We start from the raw sequence: 20,183 nt of genomic DNA, 5'->3' as shown, positions 1-20,183 counted from the left end.
TCACATCTCTTGAAAGGTAACCAGCCATTGTTACTTCGATTGCCTTTTTTTTCCCACCACATCAAGAAATGAAACGCCATTTGTTATTTGTCTGCATCCTTTGAGAAGCCACCAGCCACTCTTTGCGTTTGTCTGCTTGCTTGCTTACTTACTGCACTGTCTTTTGGTTTGTTTGACAGCTTGTTTATTTACCACTTCACTTGTCCAGCAACCATATTTGTTTGTCTGTACCCAAACAGAGAACGATTCCTAGGAGTTTCTAAAAATAAAAAAAAAAAACAGGAATTTGTCCTTGGTTCGACTGATTTACTGTTCGATTGAAGCTACCCTTCACATTATGATCGAGTGTGTGCAGCACTTTACCTGGCGGAGATATTCTTCTGTTTTCCTCTTAACGATTCAGTAATCTCACCGATATGTGCGTGCGTGTGTGTGTGTGTGCATGTGTGGTCACTCCAGTACAAGGAGATGCAAACTAAGCAAATGGTGAAGCATATTTTTTTTCTGAAGAAGCCCCAAAAAAGAAATCTGTTAAGAATTCCATGCCTGAAAATGATACTGGAATTTTCTTTGCTTAACAGGAATCTCAGAATCCTGGACTTGAGGCTAATCGTGACCTTTCCTTTGCTGAGCAGGAATCTACTGAGAATCCTATATCTCTCGAGAATCCAGTATCTAAAGCTGATCATGAAATTTCCTTTGCTTAACAGGAATATATCGAGAATCACATATCTCTGGAGAATCTGCAATTCAACATATAATTTCCTTTCCACAACTGGAATTTCTCAAGGATCCTATCGTGAAGTTAATCCTTAGCCTAAGAGGACTGTTCTGAAAACATCAAATCTGAAGATTATCGAGTCATTTCCTCTTCTTAACGGGAATCAGTTGAAAATCCTAGATGTGAAGTCAATCAGTTCACTTCCTTTCCTTAACTGGAGTCTCTTGACATTCTCACATCTCAAGTTAATTGTGTCACATCCTTTCGTAACTGGAATCTATGCTGATTCCCATAACTAAAGTTAATAGCATCATTTCATTGGTATCTTGTGGAATGAAAATGGAATATAGAGTTTAGGCAAAAGGCCAAGCATCGGGACCTATGAGGTCATTCAGAGCTGAAAAGGAAATTGAGAGCAGGTAGGTTTGAAAGGTGTAACAGGAGGAAAACCTCACAGTTGCACTACGAAATAATTGTTAAGAAAGGGTAGATAACAAGATGGAAGAAAGATAAAATGAGTGGAGGTACAGTAAAAGGAATGAAAGGGGTTGCAGCTAGGGGCCGAAGGGACACTGCAAAGAACCTTGATTTAGATCCTGCTGTAGACGTGTATGACAAGCAAGTGGCGGAAGTGACGCAAGAGAATGAACGACAAAGGGCCTATGAATCGTGCAAATAGTTGTTAACTGATCATCCTCCATCTGACAAAAAATAAATAACTAAATAATATATACATATACATAAATACATATATATATATATATATATATATATATATATATATATATATATATATATATATATATATATATATATATATATATATAAAAGTAAACCCCTGTATTCGCGTTCTCGTGTTTCGCGGACCCACCTATCCATTGATTTCTCTGTGGAACGTATCTACCCATTATTCACGGAAAATTCGCCCAATCGCAGTATTTTTTTACTGAGAAATATCCACTATTTACTGTATTTTCATATCATTTTCATGAATAAATGCACTTTTAGAGAGTTTTTCTTGTGTTTAAACTATCAGGTTTTGATGGGGGGGGGGAGGCGAAGGCAATTTGGCAAGCGAGGCAAGCCTAATCACCTGGGGATTTTTTATTTTGAGCTGTTTTATGTGCTTTTAGAAGCACATAAAATAGATGGATAGATAGACAGATATAACTTAATGTGATGACACATTTGAATTTTGGTAGGAATAATGGAAAACCAGCTGCTGTTACTTGTTACTTCTTGGGGCTTAATGGGGTGAAGGGGGCCAGTTGAGGCTTGGGGGGGCCCCTCTAAATGACGCCCCTGAAGAAGAGACCAAAGACAATAGATGAAAAGCGAAAATTATGAGGTAATGCAGCTGGAGCCGAGGAAACGCTGCAGAGAGCAATAGTACCGACTACAGTGTGACACACAAGACATCTACACCTTTTACGTCCCTACAAGCGATACATCTGAAAATGTAGATTGTAAAATATAGATTACATACTTTTGTAGTTCTGCTGTTGTAAACTGAACAAAATATTTTCAGAGTCTGTTATTGTGGACTATATTTTTTTGAAAATATGAATAGGCGTTAGTCAAGAAGTAATTTTTGGCATGTTGAGAACTGTGATTTTCAAGTTTAGCAGTCAACAGATGACCATAGCGACAGCATACGAATAGCTTAGATATAAAACATGAAGCCGAAAGTAAAATGCGTTACTAAAATGAAACCGCTACCTATATTGATTATTCAATATCTTCAAGTTAAAAATATTAATCTATGCTATAATATCACTGAAGAATAACATTTTAGAAATAGTAGGTCTTATTCAGTCAGATGTTACCTCATCTATTATCGTCGTCTTTTAAGTTTCGTTTCCCTTTTGGAAATTCGTCTGCATTGTATCTAATATGTATTCATGAAATAATGTCGAAAACCATCAAATAATTCAATTTAAATGTATTAAAATTAACGAAAAATGGACTAAAATATTTACACAAGTAAGAAGCCTAATTCAATTGGAGGAACCATCGCACCAGAGCTCCCACTTTTAGGGAATTTTCCCTAGATTTGGAACTTTTGAGAAGCTTCGGGAATAATTTGGGGATTTCTGAAAATCTAGGGAATCTAGGGAATTTTTTACTATCAGCCACTGTGATAAACTTTTTAAATTCCAAATAAAAACTCACGATTATTTATTATTATTATTTTTTGTCAGTGGAAAGACTATTCAGTGCTGTAAATCGTATCAAAAATGAGTACAGAAAGTCTCAAACGAGAAAGCCTTGTAGCTCTACTTCATGCAAAAGGACTAGCTACCACTGGAAAAAATGCCCACCAGCTGAAGTTGAGTGACTTTCCCGAATTACTGAAATTAGTTCGAAATGTAAAGAGCAACGCCACTGATACTGAAGGTCATGAAATCATAAAAAGACATATGGATAATTAAGACAGAGATTAGTTTAATTCATACCGAAGTGGTTATTTTTTTTTAAGAAGTCCAACTTTAAGTTGTTTATAGTGGAGTGGTTATTATGTATATATTTTACAAGAAGTTCAACTTTAAGTTATTCATTCAGAAGTGGTTACTTTGTTTGTGTGTGTGTGTGTGTGTGTGTGTGTTTTTATATTCAGGCAGCATAACTTTCACTTAATTGGCAACTGTCAAGATACCAGACTCATTTCGCTTTCTTCAAGTATGCAATTGCTCCAACACAGTATAAGTATATTAAAAAAAAATCTACATTTGCTTATTTAAGTCCTTTTTTATAGACCTGCATTTTACTGTTAAAATTTAAGAGTAAACATATTTGTGGATTAGAATTTAGTATATTTGTTGATTTTTGTTAATGTTATTCAATGGATATTAACATAGAAAGTTATTTCGGGAATTTTAAACTTTTTTAGGGAATTCTGAACAGCTGCCTAGGGAAATACTGTTGAAGCTACTGGGAGCCCTAATCGACACACCGCTCTTGGATGACTGCCGTGACACCGTCCTATAATCCTTGTTGGTGCCGGGTCACCGTCTTTCTTTGGATACTACTGGTTTTCGTCTTATCTTTCAACACTGACCAAGTAATTACGGTAACGATACGCTGTCTTTCCGTTTTATGGTAGGTTGATTTAATTTACAAGGTAGATTAATAAAAGTTTGACAGTTTCCCATAGCCTACATTTGTCCTTGTTCAAATGTCTGTTGGCCACGTGTTGTCGTACCCGACTCGTATCTGGTCTTTTTAGCAATATAATGACAGATAGCTAAGTGTAGCAGCATGGTGAAACCCCAAAATGGCAGCAATGTCATTGTAAAGCAACCCTCACAGGTAGATTCCAGGCTAGTAACAGAACTGTGAGTTGTGCCATTCATATCCGATTCCTGTGCCATTTTTACGCTTTTGTGAAGTTATTAAATTTTATGACAATTTGGCTGTTGAAATCCTAAATTTATGGCACAATTTGAGTTTACTTCAGCTAGTCAAGAATAAACCACTGAGGCTATGGGTAGAATTAAAGTATAACTGCACGGCTTATTACCTTGGAAATTGAGTTTTTCCATAGCATTTTAGCTGCTTATCAAGAATTATCCATTATTGTTTGGTTGACTGCAATGAACCTGTAACTAGCCTCAGAACTGTTATGTTATTGTATGCTATTGCAAAAGCACAGTGTTACAGGGGAACTTTTGGTAAAAAGTGAAGTTTCCTTCCCTGGCCAGAGGCACCTGGCTAAGTAACATGGCCTACTAGGTTAGGTTAGGTTAGGTTAGTATGGTTCCTTATATAATAGGTTTCCTTAGTCAATCACTTCTTGAACATAAGGCTCCCATATGCCTTGCATGTGCATGGAACCATTCCAGGTTGGCCATCATAACAATAACATGTCTGTTCTCTCTCCCTGCGTTTTATCCCACCCACCCAAAACCCCCCAGTTTCCTAAGGGTCCCCAATAGAGATGTGAGGTTAATAATAATTAACTGTCAGTAAACCACCACCACCATCAACAACGCTAAAAGTATAGGAGTACTCAGTTTCCAAGGTAAATAAGTCATGCAGAGTTGTTTTATAGTTTTACTCAATTATGAAATTTACAATGATCATAACTTAAGGCAAATTGCTTAATTTCAATTGGCCTAGTGTAAAATTGGATAACTAAGCAGAAGAGCCCTCCACTCTGATACTGTTATTAATAGTATTTTTACTGGTTTATTTCTGTGTTCTAGCATATGCTATTGTATAAATTAATTATGAAAAACATTGGTAATTCTGTATATTAGCTCCGTGCCTGTTTTTACCTTTTCAGCTGGTTTTTTTCTACACTTTTAGGGGTTCTGATACTGGCGGTGCACCTGTTCGTTTTCGGCCAAATGGAATGTCCCTTCGCCGTGTTTAGTACTGGCCCGGGGGGGTTGTTGGGTACCATTCGTTAACATGTTATTGCACTTACTGGATGGGATATGAACCGTTTGGAACAGACGTACCCGTGCTTTGTCTTGTGAAGATCGTGTATGGAAACCCCATGTTGGATGGACTTCAGGGGTTAATTACACTCGAGCGCCAAAAATTAAAGGTAAATTCATAATAAGCAACCAAAAAACTGTAGAAAAAGTCAAGTTAGAAGGCAGAGCTACTATATAGTTCTACCAAAACATTAAAAGGGGATTTAGGTTTGTTTGTAAAGGAATGCTATACTGCAAACCCTGGCTGGGATAGAAGCCCTCCCCCCTCTACCCCAGGTGAGGTCAAGTTAGGTAAGTTAAGACTTGAACTCTGTTTGAAATTTTGGTGCCCCAGGTTAGTTTAGGTTAGGACGTCACCCTTTTTTAATTTACAGTGCCTTAAAGTAGGGTAGGCTAGATTTGAATATACATACCATTTGAATTTACAGTGCCCTAGACAAGGTTAGGTCAATTAAATTCTTCTAAGTAACACCTTTGGTGTTTAACCATATGATGTCCTCTTAAATATTTAGATAAAGGGGTTTGTGTCAATGATCCATAATTAGGCTTATTACTGCCTATGATGTAGGTTTCCTCAAATTTCATGTTAATATATTTGTGCTTATTTTAGTAATATTCAGAACAAAAACAATTAGCTGCAGAGCTTTTCTGTGGAATTGCTTAACATGGTAAATCAGTATCTTTGTTTTAGAATCTCTATAATGTCAGTTACAGCTTAGGCCTGTGCATGGTGTAAATGGGGAGAGAATTCTTTGATAAACAATTTTGTCCAGTCTAATGGATGCTGAATTTCACCAGTTTATGATAGCATCATTATCTTGGCAACATCTTTCAACACTCAATATCTTGTAATTTTGATAAAATAATACCCTTCGGTTATTTCTGAAGTTGACATAACTATATGCAGACACAGTAGTGCTATCTGCATACAGTACTGTATTTAAAGTTAAGTTGCCTTAACCAAGAGCATGTTTTAGGATGTTTTGCAATTTGCATACCCTAGATTATATGTAGGAATTGCTGCAGAAATTTGAAGCTAGAATGGTAACAGTTCACAAATGTGGACTGTATTTGTGAACATTCTTAAAAGTTAATCCTGAACCAGGACCTAGTCAAAAGTTAGGCCATGTCTTCAGCATATGGTTTCCAATAAATATAAGCTTCCCCTACTGGGAGAGCCTAGTTGTAACAGAAACATAGGCTTTTCTTTTTGTATGTTATTTTTACACATTTTGTTACGAAGCTTGACTTTATGGTCCTATCCTTGTACGTTGTTTAGTTTAGCCTCAAAGTCTGTTACTTATGGTAGGTGAATAGAGTGAGTGGAACAAGTGCAGTTTAGGGAGGTTAACAATTATTTAAGGGTACAGTTATCCTATCTTGAGCTGATCTAACTTTTTGTTGTGTAAGCTAGTTTCCAGTGTCTTTGCACTTGAATCCCAACACCACTTACAGGTTAGGCCTATGTGAGGTGTAAATGGCAAGAGAAGTCTTCAGTAAGACTTTATTATATCTAGCCTAACATAGTCCTTACTGCATCTCATAAATGTAAGAATAGGCTATTTTTTTTTTTTAGTTCACATTAAAATACTTGCAGTATGCAAGGAGTGTGTTAGGCTGTTTAGCAAGTCACTTTTTTTTTAATCCCGCGTATATATTGGTTTCATCCTGGTGTCTAGCTGCTATTGTAGGTTACTTTTAGGACTTTTATACAAAAGTTGTTTGGAAATTAAGCAAAAGTACCTTGGGTTCTGTGTTTTAAGCTTGTCCATAAATGGTATGAATGTTCTTGATGGCAGATCCATCTGAATCTAAGACATTGGTGGGCATTTTAATTCTCATACATTAACATGGCCTCTTGACACCTGACCATGATTTTACTTTTTTGCTCCTTTTTTTTATTCACTTGATAAATCCCCTGAGACAGCCCATTTAGGCTAGGAATTCTACCAAAAGGTCCAATTTAACTTACCTACTGTATACCTTTGGTCCGTAAAATCACAGGTTAGTACTTCAAATCCTCAAAGACGTTTGTCTATATTGATAATGCTGATAGTGGTATTTTTTTAATTGAAATATGTGAGAACTTATAAACAGAATTAAGTGCAGTTCTTTTAAAAGATAGACCTTTCCGGAGTAATGCATTAGATTACGATGTGTGTTGAGAAATTCATGTAACATACAGCTCTCTGAAGGTAATGCAATTTGCAGTCACTTCAGCAATTTTGAAAAGGAGGCTCTAGTTTCTAGGTTGGATTAGTGTCAGTATGAAATGGGTAAAATTTCAATAATTATGTTTTCTCATTAAGGTGATTCTATTTGAACTGGTATTATGTATTTTTTCTGCAATGAATTAATGCTAGTACAATATGGTAGCTATTGTGCAGGTCCATTTTTATCATGAGTGCCCATCAGAATTGTATTATTTTTTTTTCATCCATCTTAGGCCGAGAGTTGCATCCCAATGGCAGTACCATTCTTTTACAGAAACACATGGAATTTTGTCTTCACTTTGGCTTCCACAAAATTTCTAAGGTCTACAGAAAACTGCAGGTATTTGTTTGAACCTTTACTTTTGCAGTAGGGTTGTTCTTTTGTGTTCACCCATCCCAATACTAACTGGATTTTGTGTTCTAAAATTCTTAGGTAGAGGGACTGGTAGTTTAAGAGACATACTCTATTGCTGAGCTGATCAGGAGACTAACTGTATAGTAGCATCTTGTGCACTGTCCAGGTGTAGCTTTTTATTATCTGAATTTGACTGTTTTGTGTCTGCCAACTCATAGCAGTTATATTTCATTGTACAGTCTGCACTTTAAAATCAAAATCATACCAATGAGGTACTTGCTGAACCCTCCCCCTGCTATGACATGTGGCATTATAACACAGAGCTGTGGAATAACATTGCATAGTGCTTTTAGTTGACATTGCTTTGTGCTCCGTTTCTTCCTGAGTTTCCATTGCCTTTGGTGGGTGACAAATGCAAGTCACACTGGAAAAAGTACTTGTTGTAATCATTAATTAATTGAGGGGATATTATTTGATCCAGTATGCCATCTGATGTTTACGGTGGTCTTGAAACATCGTAGCGTGTTCATAAGCCAAGTTCTTGGCTTTGCTGCTGACCTAGTAAGTTGGCTTTGTCAGTTGCTCATTAAAATACTTGACCGCTGGCAAAGCAAAATGGTGGTGGGTTTGAAAATGTATGTATAGATTGGTAAGATTTATGGCAAGAGTATGGTGGGAAGATGATGTGAATGAGGAGGTTGTGGAGAGGTGTGGGGCAGTGCTCAGCAATTGGAAAATACCCATCAAGATCACCATTTTAAGTAGATTTAAAAGCATTTCACCCCATTAGTACAGTATTATGCATTAGTATTTTGTGAGACTATTGTAATATGTTTTTGATGCAAATTTCCTAAAGAACTTTTTGTTGATTAATTTGTATCTTATTCAAAGCTCAAACCCTGTTAAAGTATGCTATGAATCACTAGACTGACATTACCATAATTTTAAAATGTTCAAGAACAAGAACTATATGGTGAATTTATTGTCAGAGTTGAAATGCAACTTTTATGTAACCTATTGTAGGGTTTTGAATGGCATATCTTGTAACTGCAATGTACCTTTTGAAATAGCCTCAGAGGCATAACATTCCTATGCATCAGAGTAGTATTGCCGCTACTAGTTTTATTACATTGCAGTATCAGAAAGGCCTGTACTAATTCCATCCACTTGATTCCTTAGATGTAATGAAATGTAAGATTACCTGTTATCATTCAGCTTTGATCTCCATGTTAAAAGTCTTTGAATTTTTGGTGCTTATGACTTTGATGGTATCTGTTCACCTGAACTTTATTGGGTATATGATGGGATATAGCATATCAGGTGGATTAGATGAAATGAAGTCATGTTATAAGAACTTTAGTGTACTGAGATTTAAAACTCACTTGTTAGAGTAGATATATTTTATACTATTTGTCCATTCTACCTGTTTAAGTATTGATATTTAAAACTCACTTATTAAAAGATAGGTGGAGAGTTGATATATTTTATACTGTTTGTCTATTCTACCTGTTTAAGTATTGATAAAGTTGAAGTAAAGTATTGATTGTATTAAAATACATGCCATCGAGATATTAGCATTGTGAATGTGCATGGTGGCATACTTACTCATTCATTGTGTTGTTGAGGAGTCATAGTGTCGTTTTCACGCACAGAAATGTCCATTACTGATGTGAAAAGACAGATATAGTTTTTCATTTTTACCAGAGTGGGTAATTATTTTCACACCATCCGTAGAAGGTTTTCTCTTTGGCTGTTCTCCTTAAACATTATTATAGTAAGAAAGGAGTGTCATGCTATTATCTCTAAAATTACCCTCCAGTGTTGTTGATATTTTGCTGCCTGCTAAAGAGAAATTTTCTTGGCTAATTAATGGCCATCCTGGTTTTTTGCCATATGAATGCTTGCCCGATTTGGATAATAATGGTAGTAGGAAATTAAATACTTGAAGATTGAATGAACATTGTTAGCAACAGGATTTATTTATTTTTTTTATTTCAGGTCTTAACATCTAGTCGAACCCTTCATACATGAAGACCTTAAGTGACAGTTTTCTTCATAAATTTAAGAAGATACAAGAGGACAACAAGTTTTTTCAAGGTTAAGGTAAGGTTGAAAGGTTGAACAGCTCCATTATTTTAAATGACATGGGAGAATCTTATATTTTTGGAAGTACAAAACGTTATTGTACATTTTTTTTTTTTTACTGGAAAATTTAGAGCTTTAGCGTGGTAGGCTTTTAATTAGTCCTTACTATCCTCTCTTTCAATTGTTGGCGCTAACCAAGATTGGTGGGTTTACATGAATTCTTATGGCTGAATATTAGATTAAATTGTAAAACTAAAGTTATGGGTAATTGCTAAAGCACATTACTAAAGACACTTTTCATAGAAAGTCCTTTCTTTAGAATAATTTATTCAGTTGAAATTAAAGCACTTGCTATTTACAGTACATAGGTCGAATTTAAGTAGAGGTTTGAAAGCCTGTTAAGTTCATACATCAATTTGTGTTTATTGTTCATTCTTATCATTGTAAGTGCTCCTCTCCTAGGTTATTTGAAGTACTGTAAAACAATAAACCCCATGATTGTTTGGTAATCAAAATGTTTTGAATCAGAATTTTACATCAAAACTTGAATGCAAATCACTTTCCCTTAATCCCTTTTCAAGATGTTTTATCAGAATGTATAGCATATTTCAATCATATTTCAATTATTACATCATGAAGTGTTACCTTATAGTAATTTTAGTTTTTCAACCATATAACAATGAAGCCACAGGGTAGATTACTAATTGTTATTGGTGAAATAAGCAATTTTTGTTCATAATCAAAATTTGTGGCCATCCTTATTGTAGTGAGAATTTTTATTTTGTGGGTAAAATTTTTTGCTCCTCTAATAGGGTTGGAAGTGTCATAGCTCATAGTTGCACATGGACCTTTTGCAATAGCATAACAGCCATAACTTGGCATATGCAGCATGGTAGCATACACTAAATTACATTGCATTGCAATAGTGAAGTCTTGCATTCTGACAAGCTCTGCACTGCCTGTGTTAGAAAGGACTTCAGTGATAACTAAACAAAGTATTGTAGGCTTATTTGGTATCATGCATCTAGTAGGTCCCCATGTTAGAAGTCGTCTGGTCACTGTAACCATGATAGGTTAATAACAGGGTATAGTATCTCATCAGTTAGACTAAGGAGCACAGTGCTTGAACCTCTAGTATTAACCTTCATGTCCCTCTACTTCATACTGTATATATAATTATTTCTGTTCAGTGGAAGTTTGCATAGCTAGTCAAGGTTTGCTGGGTGGTTCCATGTGAATGGTAGCATAGTTTGAATAATTATAAAAATAGGAGAATAAAAGCTTATAAAATTGAATTAGCATTGTTGGTGAGAGTTTCAAGAAATTTTCTTTCATTACAGATTATACATCAAAAACTTCATGTATGAAGAACAATTGAGGTGACGGTTTTCTTCATGATAAAATTTTTCAAGATAACATGAGGACATTCAGATATCTTTCCAAAATATTTTCCGTTTGAATTTGTTTCTAAAAGTAATGAGGAAACATTCAGTAGAAGAGGTCACAAAGGTTATGACTAATTTTGCAAGTTCTTACTTGAGAGGTAATCACACTAGCTCTTAATTTTTGAGAAAAGTGAATATAAATGAATATATTTTATACCTGTTGTGAGATGCATCTTGGCATGGATAAATGTAAATCACACCGACGAGTTGCAAGTAGATTTGTTCTACATTTTTCAGGCTTGTGGTTTTATTGTCTACTAACAAAGTGGCGTGAACTAAGCTGCGCAGGGCAGGAAGGCAGTTTTTAAAGACTCAGGATCCTGTGAAGCCATCTTCAGTTCTTGTCGGATGTGGGGTAACTGAAGAATCATCGAAGCCTTTCATCTCCAGAAAGGATGAAAAACCCATTTCTTCTCCATTAATAATGACCTGTATCAGATTTCTAATGCAGGGGTAAGGAGAAACAAAAAATAAAAATACTTCAGGTAGCAAAATCATCAGCCCAGGATGTAAAACATGAACACACAGGTCAGTAATTACTTGGAAGTCCACTGACAAGAGCTTCACTTGGACAATCAGTCTGTAGCTACCTAGCTGAGGTTCTGGGACCAAGGAATTTTGGGCTACACCATCTGCTGCCTTTTAGAGCAGACAAGAGACACTGAGCCATAACACAGGACCTTGGAGTAACCAGTGCCGTCAAATCTCCATCTTTTTCTTCAGACATTACTGTTACTTCATATGCCCTCATATAATGTCTTCTTACAGACTTGGAATCCTTTGAAGCAGTCTCTAGCTCCTGCAGCATTCCTGGAGAAGCACCATTGAATTATAACACCTTAAATGCTTAGACTCCCAGGATCATGTGATAACTTCTTCAGGTCCTGTTGGATCCGTTTACCGTGAAGAAATCTTCACAGCCTTCTGTCTCCAGGAACGACTAAATTCCATTCCTTCTCCATGAAAAAATACAAAGGCTTCAGAGCCGGGAGATTGTCTTGAAGTCTTCGGAAGCCCAAGAAACCTTTAGAAATTCACAGATTCCCTACCGTCACCCTGGGGACAGACAAGATCCACTTGTAAATTATCAGTTATATTGATATTGACCTTCTGACATCATACTTTGTAACATAATGATACTTGTCTGTATGTAGACATTATCAAAAAGACAATTAGTAATTATGTAGTAGACTGTGTGTATTAATATACTAATATATATATCATAAAATACAAATGTGAAAATGACATGTACATTTGGAGGAAGACCATAATAATAATCAAGTTTAACTTCACAAAACTCTTATTTCCCCTAAAGCAAAACTATAAGTACATAAAAAATGTTCAATCCCTGTCTGTAATAGTTTAGTGTCCCGGGCTGACTGTAAAGAACTGATTTTCCTGGCACTAAAGAGAGCCATCCTAGTATCCTGCATACCAGGGAGCCTATAAGTCATTTGTTAGTATCCTAACCAATGCAATGCAGTGCAAAGCCTACAATCTGAACCCAGTTTTTGAAGATTCATAGAGAATATTCAGAGACAGCATCAGCTGCAACTCTTCCACACTCCTTTTTGAGAGCAACCCTACTTGCATGAGCAAAATACATTCACTTACACAGATATTCACCAAAATAAAATATAGTACAATAAATACAGTATATTGTACTATCTTCAGTGCCTAAATACAGTATACAATCTTTAGTGCCCAGCAAATGTTTCCCTACATTTCTAAATATCATTAAAATGCTTCTCTATTTTTTATGCATATATATATATCTTTAATTTACCCTGAATAAGAATAATTAGTTTGTACAATCAACGAAAATTAAATTTATTTATATCGTCAAAACATTAAAATCACTGTAAAGCTGGGTATGTATATTTTACATTAAAATCACTGTAAAGCTGGGTATGTATATTTTACATTAACTAACATATCTTATGTTGTCTCAGCTACAACTGACAAAGTACAATAGAAACTTGCTAATATCAGAAATTACACAGCCAATTAAGAAACTCTTATAAAACTATAAAACTTAAATTATTCAAAACATCCTTTATTTTCTGACATTTTTAATGTACCAAGTTACCATCAAAGACAGGTGTTTGTATTTCCAGTACAGTTTAATACACTGAGATGATAAAAGCTTCCTAGAAAGTAAAACCAAATACATGTCCAAGAGATATTATCCACACAATGCTTCTTAAACGAGCAAAAGACTTGGGAAAAGGGGACGTCATCATTACAGGCTACTATCCTGACATCCTTAGCCTCACCCCCAGCTAATAAGACGTCTGGTCGGACTGCTATCACATTCTCCTATATTGACGATTTAGCACAGGTAGTATACCCACCAAGGTGAGATTCTGAAAGACATGCCACTGGTACTAAGATACTCTTACATACCAAAAAGCAGCAGTCCAAGTACCTTCTTTGGAGAATAACTACCTGACCTCTGCATTAATATGAACCACCAATACATGATAAAAGTTGTTTCCTGCATACTCTGTAAAACATACTCTGTATATGCTTTTTTAATTTTAGTCTTAGAGCAAATGGCCTTCTAAAATCTTGGGTTTTCATTAAAAATATAATTTTATAGTATGAAACACCAACAGATTCTACACTGTTGTAGCCCACGTAAATTTAGACTGTTCCTCCAACAAACCTGAATTTTTCTGATAGGCATAACCTGCTGGGAAGTAAACCTACAAACAATTTTTCTTCTAACTCGTCATAACTATACAGTAGTACAAAATTAAAGCAGCAATTAATTTGGCTAAAAGAACATCTCCAAAGGTATGAAATCTATCCTATGAACACAGACTAATTGGGATGCAGTATGTAAAACAAAAACCCATTAATAGGTTTTCCTTATGTCTGCTCTCCACAAAGGAGGCAGTTTTGGCATCTGTTTTTTTAAACATACATAAAAAAAATTCTAGCCACTTTCAATTTTGCAACACAAACATGTCTTCATCATAGGAGGACTAAAAGTTGTTCGCGTCAACACTGTGACAACAAAGTTAAACCGCAACAGACCTGCCTCAAAATGCAGATAAATGCACCAAGAAAACACAAATAACGACAATCAACTCATCGTACATTACACAGCATCCAGCTTATAGGATCATCTACATATTTTGTACAAAATGACACCTTCCTTAGAGTAAAAATTGCCTCTAATCTAAAACTTAGCCAGTAAAAAACCTTGGATAAAAATTATGACAGATCAAATGCTCTCCAGGGCATTACTTCATTCTACAAGGAAGACAACTACAGTATATGTATTGTACATGTGGACCTTTCATGTACAGGCTGTAAGGTCCTAAGCAACAAGTAAACAAGGAGCCCTACTCAAAACGAGGCTAAGAAGACAACCATCAGCAAATGAATGAAAAATGACAATGAGCTTACCACCTAATAAAATGCTTGGGGCCTTTATTGACCAACAAAAAACATGAGAACCTTCAAAGTAGCTGTGATCCAACTCAAACCACAATGCATAAAAGACAGCATCCAAAATCATCACTGAATTCCACATCAGTGTTTTCCAATATTTCCACCATCATAATGACAACCTATGACTGAAATTAAGACATCATTCACTAACCAAGTATTAGACCAGTCAAAATAGGGATGCCTCTGTACCAAGTACAGCATTAAATTTCAAGACTATTCATCAGAGAAAAACAATTATCCTGGCTTTTTATTCATAATTAATATATGAACAAATACATGGATAGTGGTCAAGGGTGTAGTGATTTTGCGTAACAGAAGTGAAAGCACCAAGCAACATCAATTATTAAGCATCACAGAGTACTGCTGGATAAGAGAACATTTTATCTCCACAGAGAAATGATTTTGAAGTTCCAAGTGGTGCCAATTCCATGTTTTGAATTCTTTTATTCTTCTGTTGTACATTCTTTTGACTTTCATATTGTTACATTTGTTTGAGAGGAACAAATATAACTAGACAGTGTCTACTTGCAAATATAAATATAACAAAAGGCAGAATCTGTGATACATATCAGAAATAAGGAGGTACACACTGCCAAAAAAGCTTCATGGAGGAAAAACTGGATGTTTATGCAATGACTGCTTCTTGCTTCTCTCTTTGTAAAGAGGGAGCAGACCACAAGAAGCAAAATTTGACAAGCCAATACCAAGTGGGAGAAAGAAATGAAACTGGAGTAGTCAGAACTGTTTTGCAGTCACACATAATTTTGCTGAATTACACAAAGCTACCCAGAAATGATACATACTTTTGGAATATTTGCATGAGAGCAAGAGACAGAGAATCACGGTGTTAAAGACAGGCCTCATAATAAATGTCTGGAGTCAAGGAAGTCTAAATGAATCTCAAAAAACTAACAAGCACTTACATAAAATCATAGATCAAGCAAGAGCTAAAAAGAATCATAGTGGTTCAGTGCTTAATTAAAGCTGAAAACAAAAATGCTTGACAAGGAAACAGTACACATATGAAACTCAAATGACTATGGAGAAAGGTTCATGAGCAAAAGCTACTTCTTGTTACTAATGGTACATCATAAGCAATGTACAGTATTGAAAGATGATGACGACACCGTCTCTCAAACTTGAATCCTAATTCTCATTCAACATCATCTTCAGCTATAATGCCAGGTATGTGCCATATAATCAAGCAAGTGACCAAGCACACAGCTGTGTAGCTGTTGATAGCAACAAACATCATCTACAAAAGGGCAGTGTACACCCACCTCCCAAGTACAGCATTAAATTTCAAGACTATTCATCAGAGAAAAACAATTATCCTGGCTTTTTATTCATAATTAATATATGAACAAATACATGGATAGTGGTCAAGGGTGTAGTGATTTTGAGTAACAGAAGTGAAAGCACCAAGCAACATCAATTATTAAGCATCACAGAGTACTGCTGGATAAGAGAACATTTTATCTCCACAGAGAAATGATTTTGAAGTTCCAAGTGGTGCAAATTCCATGTTTTGAATTCTTTTATTCTTCTGTTGTACATTCTTTTGACTTTCATATTGTTACATTTGTGTGAGAGGAACAAATACAACTAGACAGTGTCTACTTGCAAATATAAATATAACAAAGGCAGAATCTGTGATACATATCAGAAATAAGGAGGTACACACTGCCAACAAAAGCTTCATGGAGGAAAAACTGGATGTTTATGCAATGACTGCTTCTTGCTTCTCTCTTTGTAAAGAGGGAGCAGACCACAAGAAGCAAAATTTGACAAGCCAATACCAAGTGGGAGAAAGAAATGAAACTGGAGTAGTCAGAACTGTTTTGCAGTCACACATAATTTTGCTGAATTACACAAAGCTACCCAGAAATGATACATACTTTTGGAATATTTGCATGAGAGCAAGAGACAGAGAATCACGGTGTTAAAGACAGGCCTCATAATAAATGTCTGGAGTCAAGGAAGTCTAAATGAATCTCAAAAAACTAACAAGCACTTACATAAAATCATAGATCAAGCAAGAGCTAAAAGAATCATAGTGGTTCAGTGCTTAATTAAAGCTGAAAACAAAAATGCTTGACAAGGAAACAGTACACATATGAAACTCAAATGACTATGGAGAAAGGTTCATGAGCAAAAGCTACTTCTTGTTACTAATGGTACATCATAAGCAATGTACAGTATTGAAAGATGATGACGACACAGTCTCTCAAACTTGAATCCTAATTCTCATTCAACATCATCTTCAGCTATGATGCCAGGTATGTGCCATATAATCAAGCAAGTGACCAAGCACACAGCTGTGTAGCTGTTGATAGCAACAAACATCATCTACAAAAGGGCAGTGTACACCCACCTCCCAAGTACAGCATTAAATTTCAAGACTATTCATCAGAGAAAAACAATTATCCTGGCTTTTTATTCATAATTAATATATGAACAAATACATGGATAGTGGTCAAGGGTGTAGTGATTTTGAGTAACAGAAGTGAAAGCACCAAGCAACATCAATTATTAAGCATCACAGAGTACTGCTGGATAAGAGAACATTTTATCTCCACAGAGAAATGATTTTGAAGTTCCAAGTGGTGCCAATTCCATGTTTTGAATTCTTTTATTCTTCTATTGTACATTCTTTTGACTTTCATATTGTTACATTTGTTTGAGAGGAACAAATATAACTAGACAGTGTCTACTTGCAAATATAAATATAACAAAGGCAGAATCTGTGATACATATCAGAAATAAGGAGGTACACACTGCCAACAAAAGCTTCATGGAGGAAAAACTGGATGTTTATGCAATGACTGCTTCTTGCTTCTCTCTTTGTAAAGAGGGAGCAGACCACAAGAAGCAAAATTTGACAAGCCAATACCAAGTGGGAGAAAGAAATGAAACTGGAGTAGTCAGAACTGTTTTGCAGTCACACATAATTTTGCTGAATTACACAAAGCTACCCAGAAATGATACATACTTTTGGAATATTTGCATGAGAGCAAGAGACAGAGAATCACGGTGTTAAAGACTGGCCTCATAATAAATGTCTGGAGTCAAGGAAGTCTAAATGAATCTCAAAAAAACTAACAAGCACTTACATAAAATCATAGATCAAGCAAGAGCTAAAAAGAATCATAGTGGTTCAGTGCTTAATTAAAGCTGAAAACAAAAATGCTTGACAAGGAAACAGTACACATATGAAACTCAAATGACTATGGAGAAAGGTTCATGAGCAAAAGCTACTTCTTGTTACTAATGGTACATCATAAGCAATGTACAGTATTGAAAGATGATGACGACACCGTCTCTCAAACTTGAATCCTAATTCTCATTCAACATCATCTTCAGCTATAATGCCAGGTATGTGCCATATAATCAAGCAAGTGACCAAGCACACAGCTGTGTAGCTGTTGATAGCAACAAACATCATCTACAAAAAGGGCAGTGTACACCCACCTCCCAAGTACAGCATTAAATTTCAAGACTATTCATCAGAGAAAAACAATTATCCTGGCTTTTTATTCATAATTAATATATGAACAAATACATGGATAGTGGTCAAGGGTGTAGTGATTTTGAGTAACAGAAGTGAAAGCACCAAGCAACATCAATTATTAAGCATCACAGAGTACTGCTGGATAAGAGAACATTTTATCTCCACAGAGAAATGATTTTGAAGTTCCAAGTGGTGCAAATTCCATGTTTTGAATTCTTTTATTCTTCTGTTGTACATTCTTTTGACTTTCATATTGTTACATTTGTGTGAGAGGAACAAATACAACTAGACAGTGTCTACTTGCAAATATAAATATAACAAAGGCAGAATCTGTGATACATATCAGAAATAAGGAGGTACACACTGCCAACAAAAGCTTCATGGAGGAAAAACTGGATGTTTATGCAATGACTGCTTCTTGCTTCTCTCTTTGTAAAGAGGAGCAGACCACAAGAAGCAAATTTGACAAGCCAATACCAAGTGGGAGAAAGAAATGAAACTGGAGTAGTCAGAACTGTTTTGCAGTCACACATAATTTTGCTGAATTACACAAAGCTACCCAGAAATGATACATACTTTTGGAATATTTGCATGAGAGCAAGAGACAGAGAATCACGGTGTTAAAGACAGGCCTCATAATAAATGTCTGGAGTCAAGGAAGTCTAAATGAATCTCAAAAAACTAACAAGCACTTACATAAAATCATAGATCAAGCAAGAGCTAAAAGAATCATAGTGGTTCAGTGCTTAATTAAAGCTGAAAACAAAAATGCTTGACAAGGAAACAGTACACATATGAAACTCAAATGACTATGGAGAAAGGTTCATGAGCAAAAGCTACTTCTTGTTACTAATGGTACATCATAAGCAATGTACAGTATTGAAAGATGATGACGACACCGTCTCTCAAACTTGAATCCTAATTCTCATTCAACATCATCTTCAGCTATAATGCCAGGTATGTGCCATATAATCAAGCAAGTGACCAAGCACACAGCTGTGTAGCTGTTGATAGCAACAAACATCATCTACAAAAGGGCAGTGTACACCCACCTCCCAAGTACAGCATTAAATTTCAAGACTATTCATCAGAGAAAAAAATTATCCTGGCTTTTTATTCATAATTAATATATGAACAAATACATGGATAGTGGTCAAGGGTGTAGTGATTTTGAGTAACAGAAGTGAAAGCACCAAGCAACATCAATTATTAAGCATCACAGAGTACTGCTGGATAAGAGAACATTTTATCTCCACAGAGAAATGATTTTGAAGTTCCAAGTGGTGCAAATTCCATGTTTTGAATTCTTTTATTCTTCTGTTGTACATTCTTTTGACTTTCATATTGTTACATTTGTGTGAGAGGAACAAATACAACTAGACAGTGTCTACTTGCAAATATAAATATAACAAAGGCAGAATCTGTGATACATATCAGAAATAAGGAGGTACACACTGCCAACAAAAGCTTCATGGAGGAAAAACTGGATGTTTATGCAATGACTGCTTCTTGCTTCTCTCTTTGTAAAGAGGGGGCAGACCACAAGAAGCAAAATTTGACAAGCCAATACCAAGTGGGAGAAAGAAATGAAACTGGAGTAGTCAGAACTGTTTGCAGTCACACATAATTTTGCTGAATTACACAAAGCTACCCAGAAATGATACATACTTTTGGAATATTTGCATGAGAGCAAGAGACAGAGAATCACGGTGTTAAAGACAGGCCTCATAATAAATGTCTGGAGTCAAGGAAGTCTAAATGAATCTCAAAAAACTAACAAGCACTTACATAAAATCATAGATCAAGCAAGAGCTAAAAGAATCATAGTGGTTCAGTGCTTAATTAAAGCTGAAAACAAAAATGCTTGACAAGGAAACAGTACACATATGAAACTCAAATGACTATGGAGAAAGGTTCATGAGCAAAAGCTACTTCTTGTTACTAATGGT

General features: G+C 35.6%; 1 long non-coding RNA gene across 3 annotated transcripts; it reads left to right on the top strand.

Moving 5' to 3' along the window:
• The first annotated feature begins 3,659 nt into the window (after positions 1-3,659).
• On the top strand, positions 3,660-12,318 carry LOC136846676 (uncharacterized). 3 transcript variants are annotated; one of them, XR_010855479.1, is made up of 5 exons: positions 3,660-3,791; positions 5,030-5,273; positions 7,610-7,716; positions 9,730-9,834; positions 11,157-12,318. It is a non-coding gene; the product is annotated as an uncharacterized lncRNA (long non-coding RNA). The 3 variants fall into 3 exon arrangements; XR_010855478.1 differs by having other exon boundaries at positions 3,678-3,820; XR_010855480.1 differs by lacking the exon at positions 5,030-5,273 and having other exon boundaries at positions 3,678-3,820.
• Positions 12,319-20,183: the final 7,865 nt, after the last annotated feature.

Source organism: Macrobrachium rosenbergii, chromosome 15 (genome assembly GCF_040412425.1).
Source record: "Macrobrachium rosenbergii isolate ZJJX-2024 chromosome 15, ASM4041242v1, whole genome shotgun sequence".
In the NCBI taxonomy this organism is placed as follows: domain Eukaryota; kingdom Metazoa; phylum Arthropoda; class Malacostraca; order Decapoda; family Palaemonidae; genus Macrobrachium; species Macrobrachium rosenbergii.
This window is presented reverse-complemented; position numbering and strand designations above follow the sequence as displayed.